This window comes from Dysidea avara, chromosome 11, assembly GCF_963678975.1.
Source record: "Dysidea avara chromosome 11, odDysAvar1.4, whole genome shotgun sequence".
NCBI classification, from domain to species: domain Eukaryota; kingdom Metazoa; phylum Porifera; class Demospongiae; order Dictyoceratida; family Dysideidae; genus Dysidea; species Dysidea avara.
This window is the reverse complement of record NC_089282.1, coordinates 10,428,093-10,436,384: the sequence shown is the minus strand read 5'-3', so window position 1 is coordinate 10,436,384 and position 8,292 is coordinate 10,428,093. Positions and strand designations below refer to the sequence as shown.

Sequence of the window (8,292 nt, the reverse complement as noted above, 5' to 3'; positions counted from 1 at the left end):
TTGTTAAGTTAGCTAATTACATTAGGCTTGTTACAAGATGTAATGATGGACCTTCAATGTTTGATTAATTTATATGGTGCTGTTTCACATTACTTGTGTTTACGAACAAATGCATAATAAAGGTATCACTTCTGCATTATACTATTTGCAATAACTCAGCATTACTGTTATATGGCTTCTTAACATCTGCATGTGGGGCATGGTATACCTGATTTCATTGCACAATATGACAGTTAAGACATAGTGATTGTTGTGCAGCCTCAGAAAATAATTGCTGAATTTGCAGTGTAAATTCAAGTACATTTGGTTAATGTCTGTAGTTGCGTGCATATGTTATGAACAGTTATATGTTATTAGAAGTACCATATAAATAGACATCGTGTGGATAAGTTTTCATGAGGAAAACAAGGCTTGGGAATGATAGATATGTATACATTTTAGTGCAGCACAGTATTCATAATGTAGTTTATGGCTGGCTGAAGAATATAAAGATTTGTGATGGCCAATACGGCATTAATTTTGCATATACTCTGTACAAAATTGCATACAATTATGCTGCTAGAAAAGTCAAAGTAATTTGGTTCCACAGGGGGTACTGACTTCGAGATAATAATTCATTCACTAGTGTTGCTATGAATATATGCATGAAAATGACAAGGAGAAACATTTTGACTGCCTGGCAGACTCTTGTAAGTGTTCAAGTATAAATTGGATGGACGCACGTTTGAGGTCCAGTCATGAATTTTTTTTGTACCTTTTCAAACATGCTTTATGCAACATCTTTCAGGCTGTAGGACCAGGTGTCCTACAGGTTCCTATACAGACCAAAAGCCTGAATAAAATAAAATTTATTGCACACTGCATGGAGTGCTGTGATCCTCCTCTAATAGCTAATAAGGCTTCTATTAGCCAAGTCAGGCATGTTGCTGTAAATTTCCAGAGGGAAATGGTGATGTTGTTACTGGACCTGAATCACCTCATTTATATAACTGCTATTAAGCAGCTGTCTAAAGACTGATTTATGCAATGACATTCACATATACCCTTAAAAATTAAGTCCTAATTATACATCATTAGGCTACTTTTAATAGTTGCAGTTCATATAGAAATACATGTAGCTACACATTAATTGAGATCATAGTAGTCTAGTCAAAATAAACTAGTAGCGAAGCTACATTGAACAGCTGTAATATCCTTACAATATGAAATTCTTCAGATGGGAAGATATGTTGATGGTAGCACATAGGCTTCATGTTCTCAGATAATACTATGTACACCAAAGTTTGAAGTGATTTGTAACTGTATACACTTGTGAATATAGGTACAAACATAGAAACAGCTGACACTGAAAATGAAGTCAAATCACTGGAATGGATTACTACATATAACTCTAGCTAGTAACTTTTGTTACATGTTTATATGATTTCTGCATTCCTGCATGAACAGTCAACTAAAACATGTCTGCCTGCCTATGCCATACATGAATAGTCATACTTTAACTGTTATACAATATTATTATACAACTCCCACACACACATGTAGTTCATTATGCCATAATGAGATGTGTATGTGTGTGTATGTAGTTATAAGCATTTCATCACAATTGTGGCATTTTAAGGTCCTGTTACCAAAAATACTAATGAACACTTGAAGCATTGCATATAGGTTTCTTTATTGACATCAACAGGAAAATGCCATATGCCATATCACACACAATGTGCCTGATGCTTTAAGATCGCATGGTCTGGTATGCATGGGCATCAGCTTTATGATACAATTATGACATGCACTGCCATTGAATATATAACAAACAAATTGTTGGATGAAAGGCATATCTCTGCAAAACAAAATATGCACATCATCGCGGATCAGTTGCACTCAATTGCAAGTTGCAGTTTTAATGCATGTACTTTACTGATCTCAACAGTGACAATTCTATAGATAGAGGGAGGCATGCACACAGCAATACTGTATACCTTGCAATACAATGCATAATTTCTGAATTAAGGGTCTGGTTTAGCCAAAAAAGCCACAAGGGCTATTAAATGTTAAATAGTTAAAAATGGTGATAATATAATTATGACAAAATGTTTTTTACAGTGGAACCTGTTAAACAGGACACTTGAAAATGAGGACACCTGTGTTATCTGGACACTTTCAAAGTATCCCTTAACATGTAAATTGACCTGGAGGACACTATTTTTCCAATGTGTCCTTAATACACAGGTTTTACTGTATGTGCCAATCTATATACTGCAACTTTTCTGGGTTATTACTTACAGTGTCCTCCTCTTTGCAATTGCCTATGGGTCTCAATATATTATTATTGAGGTATATATGCTTGCTATAATATTCACTTCCATGCACCTGACACTACTTGTACTATTATACCCATTCCTTAAACAAGTGCATGCAGGTAATTATTAATACAGTGCAATTTTGCATGAATATTATCATGTAGTCACAGTCAGTGCTATAGAAGGGGTATACCATATATGTATATAATACCTTCCAAAATGTATAAAACAAGTTTTGGTACCATTACTACTACATTCAGCTGCAACATCATGTGACATTAGAATCAAGATAGCTAGGGGGTACCAAATTATGCTTTCATGCTAGTAATAAATAAGCCTCTGCCTGCCCAGTCTATGACAGGGGCGTAGGCAGGATTTCCAAAAGGAGGGTTCTGCCCTAAGTATAGAATTTCGTAGGTGTGCACATGTAAACACGTGTACACGTGTAAACATGTGTATTCTTATAAATTCATTTGCAATAGCAAGTAGAGGTACTTGAATTCCTCTGCCTGAAGACCTGTAGCTACCCATTTCAGTGGATTTGTGCAAGTTAATTCAGTTCTAGTTAACCAGTATCACGATTTAAAAAACTTAACTCTGAAAAGGGGGTTCGTCCGAACCCTTTGAACCCCCCCTGGCTACGCCCCTGTATGATGATTTACTATGTACCTGTATTATATAGTATGCATGCCATCTGTAATATGACCCTATGCAAGCAGCAAAGTTATTATAGATGTAAGGGGTATAAGGGTGCAAGGGTTAAATATGAGGGAAATTTAGGAAGTTCAATATAAGGTGAGTGAAACACATTGTTGCATATGCAGGAAGATAGTGTTAGGGTTTAATGGCCGCTACATGCATAGGCTGTCATTTTATAATTTCCAATAATCACCCGCCTGTACATAACATTTCCTAAATGGATTCCAGCTCAGATCAGAACTGCCAACATTCAATATACGCACCATGTAACATTTTTCATATAGTATGACTGGATTTGCGAAAAGGAGTCTTCCACACACATTCACTCAGACCATAACTCAGTGCTATTAACCAGAAAATTTGTCCATCCACTACACTATGTTGGTGCTCACTACTGACCAAATTTCAAGTCAATTTTTCCAATCTGAAGTTATGAGTTGGCAAAGTTGGTAAATTGGATGTGTGTCAAAGACCCTTTTCACAAATCCGGTCACATACATAGAAGTGTGTTTTATTTACTTCTATAGCATGAAGTCATGCACACAAATCAAGTTTCTGTTTTGGACTTTCCAAAATCCAATATCTCAATTTACATACTTGGTATTTATTCACTATTAGTCCTTTAGTTTTATGGCATCATCACATTGTGTGCAGCTACAGATATCCTATAGTGTGTATATAATGAGCTTCTGTACCTAATAACAGTCATATTATTCTATGAATACATTGTTTCTTTGGAACGTAGTTATACTGTAGCAGTGAAAAATGACTAAATATAAATTTAGTTCCTGTGAGTTTCCTTTATACCAATTTCTTAAATCAGTATCAGTACTACTGGTGTATTTCACATCATCATATAAACATAAACTTCATCAGCAGTTTTAATATGGTTTAACAGATGGAAATAAAGTTCATAAGGCTTCACAATAGCATTCATGAGAGGTCACCCAAGGAGAAAAGCATCATGCATGCAGCCTAGATCTTCTGCCCAATCAATGCCTATCATACGTATATATGTATATATGAGGAGATTGTGCAAAGTCATGCAAACTTCTGGCTATTATTGTGTTTTTTTTTTACTGCAGGTCTTATTTGTTCAACTAATTAATGTAAGCATCTGCTACACATCACATTTGTTCATGGTGTGTATGAAGACTTGGAGTGTGCTGTTTTAGACAACCCATCACTTTTCTGAAATAGCAAGCATGCTAAGTGCAAACCATGTAACTACCATATATAGTCCTATGAGCCAATAACATCACAACATCAAAGTACCATGCAAAAGCAGCCATACATCATTGTGTTTATACATTCCATATGCAGTAATTATGGTTGCATGTCAATAGCTATGCAACTATACAACTATGCTATGAATGATATTAACTTTCAAGTTTGTATGGTGTCTGTTTATCTGAATTATCATATAAATGCTATTGTACCACACACTCTATCCTGATAACTGTAGAGTGATGTAAGAAGGAGGACAATTACTGAACAATGAATAACAAACAACCAAGCTTTGTTCCAAACTATGATCTGATAGCAAAAATAAGCACCTACAATAAAAGCAAATGATATGACTAGTAGTAGGTGACACAACTGACAAAGTATAAATCTAGACTTAAAATTTGTAAACAAGTCTCTTCAATAACTTTGAAATGGTGTGGCTCTACATAGCTCTATACATATGAGCAAATAGTTTGTTGTTATAATGAGGCTTGATATTGACTATGTGGGGTAATAGGCCCAGGCAATAAGCACTAGACTTTTGATTTGTCAGGCTCAGTATCCCAACTATCAAATGAATCATTTCCTGATTACAACATTATAAAGATAGAATACTTGTTTAAAAAGTGAATAGCAAATAGTCTCCCTGGGATTAATATTACTTTTTTTTCTGCTATTGAGATTTAAGGAAAAGTTTGAAATACAAAAATCAAATACGGCTTCATAGCTTGTAATGTATATGCTCAATAAGGTGCTACTAATAGTTATGTATGCATTATCTTCTCAGCAGCATTGACAATAATTATGATGCCAGTGAATTTACCTGTAAGGAGAATCACAGCATTCACATGCAATTAATTATATAAGTTGTTAATACATCTGACTTTTAGATCCATATCCTATTTTAGGACTTTAATCAGCTGATGTGGCTTATTTGTTTTCTAAAAAAAGGATACACATAACTGCAACTATCAAGAAACCCAGTATTATTATGTAATCCAACATATTGCAACAACTGATCACATGATATTGGCTACAATTCCATCACTTCAGCACTTAAATTTTAAGGTGCCTGGATGAGTGAGTTAGTTGTGGATTTTAACAAGCATTCTCATCATATTAACTACTGTAATTGGTTTGGCAGCTTAAAAATATGATTACTTAGTGAAAGTCTAATACAAACATATACACAAATACAGTTGTTATTGATGCAATTTCACAAACATTCCTACATGTTAGAACTAACTGAAGAATCCACATGAATTTTACTCCAATGAAGTATAAAGTTCAATGCAGAGATTTGATTTACAGTGCAAACTAAATTCATAGATGACTGACGCAATACAGAAAAGGTTTTACTTAAGAGGTAAATGTTTCTTCAAATGCATTGCTGTACAATAGAAACCATGCAACTAGGGAATTGAAAGCATAATGGAGCTACTAAGTGCTTGTATTTTGGAGGAAGTTACAACACATAACTGATGGAAGGTCATTTGTGTAATTATTGGATAGTAGGAAGTAATACAACAAACAGGTATGTAGATTAGGACTGCATCATTTGTTAGCTGCTCAAATCATTAATGACTCACTCATAAATTTCAAATCATGATATTCCCCAAATTAGTGTAACTTTTTATTGCAAGAAAACACATGCATCCATGATCCTTGCAAAGTTGGATAATAAGGCATTAATGACGAATGGACGGTGTGAATGTGTATAATACAAATGTCACATTCAGTAAAAATATAACTTACAGGTACTTGTTAGTTGCATAAAAGATGTTCTGTTTGCTGCAATCTACACAGGTGAACAATACTGCACAGATTGGATATAATTTTTAGATGGTACAGAATTATGGTGAGTATACATAGCATAGCATAGTAAGTGGCAACTCACTGAAATTATACACTTAGTATGATGTAAAATTGGTAAGTAATATCACTGAATCCACTTTTCAGAGTCGGTATATATATATGTACTACGTATATAGGCTCATTATTTCATGTGTAATGCCTTGCTAATTTAAATAATTACCATGCAAAACTTGAATGTTTTGACAACAGTGTATGGTAACTTCTCCCTACAGGTCTTATTGCAAATGTACACTCTTTAGCTAACCTTTAAACAGGACAATAAAGAAATGTGATTTCTAGTTACTGATTAACAATTCAGTAGCCACTAGATGACCTTTTAGTAGTGCTTCTTTATGCTCACAATGCTGTTGCATAGATTGTAAGTATAACACGTGAGACATAACTCTGCTATAAATGCGTGGAGCCACCAGGCTCTGAAGTGGATCCTGTCTACTCAACACTATTTTGGCCTTAATGCAGGTGAATTACTGTGTTTAGTTCAGAAACAAACTTTCGAAACTGGCTGTAATGATATTATAAAGCATAGCCATTAAACACTTTTATCAATATGGCTGTTTTATATGTACACTGGTGGCCACCAGACAGAAAGGACACTTATCTTATAAAAACCAACATTTAATTTCCCAAGTAAGAAATTAGCATGAGGACACTCAGTAAATACGAACTCAATGTTTTTAAATTATGTACATCATGCTTAAAGAATTTTAAAATCCATTAAAAGTGTGTGGTAGCTGTAATCATTGCAGTATCCAGGAAACATCAATACCCTTGATACACTTTTGATTTCAGCCACTGACAAGTATAAAAAGCTGTTAGTCCAGTGGAGGATCTACCAAGTTTGTTATGTTAGTCAAAAAAATGATCCAACTAAGTCTACTCCTTCTTATAGTGCCTGCTATTGTTAATGGTGAATCAGGCAGTAAGTGCAATTTAGATGAAACAGCTCTTCAGCAGTTCTTCAAATTCTCTGAGATGATAGATAACACGATTAATAGAATGGTATATATATAAGTCACATTCAACGTTTACCAGTACATGTATGCTATTACAATTTACAGACTGATTACCAAAAAATTTTTGATAATGGTGCAACCAGAAATGGTACAAACATTAGACAAGCTCTGGACACTGTAGAGATGTCAAAAACTTGTAGATTCTACACTGAGATAATGACATACAAGCATCAGCTCCAGTATCATATTTTCCATAATACTAATGTCTCATCAGAGTATATTAATAAAGTTACTGAGTTGATAATATATCTACAATCTGCAGCAGTACAATTACAACAGTTCAAGGTAAGTAAAAATTAACAGTTAGAAATCTGTAATAATCAGTTTCTTTATAGATGACTTCTTCAAAGTTACTTTGCGTGATGTTCACTGCATCAGAATATGATCATATTCACAAATTGAAAGATATAAATGAAAGATATGATGTTCTGAAGTCTCTTAAAGAGAGGGCAAATGAATGGAAAGTCACACTAGATCCCTGTACATTCAATTAAGATGTGCTGCAACTACAAATAACTTTATGAATGAATTATGTTAGGCAAAATTTGATTTGGATTTAATGTTTTAACCAAATATATAGAATTGTGGACACTATAATTAGTGATTGTGCATTTGATTTGTAAACATGCAGCTACACATCCTTTCTCACTCACAGTTCTTCTTACACATGCACAAGCATATTCACAGTTTAGTATATATTAAATAACATCACAACTCATTCATGCTTATATGATCATGGTCTTCGGTATTGACAACTGGTATATGCAGCCATTACAGTGTATGTGTTCTGAAATGATAACAGTAGCTAAATACACTGAAAAGTATATAAGGCTATTAAAGCTCAGATTTTATAATGATAATTTATCTAGACTGCTAGAGTTTTACTTATAAAATCCCTAGTATTTTCAATAGTAAATTTATAATTATGATCTGCAGTTATTCCTATTATGCTGAATGCTTTTGCCTTCCAATAATGTATTATGCCAGAAATATGCTGCTATAGAGCCAAGCAGAGTTAAGACTAGATTCCATGAAAATCTCAACTATCATTACCTGTACAAATAGGCTTTTACAAAGTACTATCTACATTTACTATATTTACATGGTTACATGAGATACATGACGAAATTAAGTTACATCTTTAGAATGGACACCTGAGAATTGTTTCATTGCATCCTATA

The 8,292-nt window shown here is 34.0% G+C and overlaps 1 long non-coding RNA gene across 1 annotated transcript; it reads left to right on the top strand.

The window, feature by feature from the left end:
- Positions 1-5,835: 5,835 nt before the first annotated feature.
- Positions 5,836-7,809, top strand: LOC136239261 (uncharacterized). Its single transcript, XR_010693389.1, has 4 exons — positions 5,836-6,943; positions 6,988-7,097; positions 7,157-7,396; positions 7,447-7,809. It is a non-coding gene; the product is annotated as an uncharacterized lncRNA (long non-coding RNA).
- Positions 7,810-8,292: the final 483 nt, after the last annotated feature.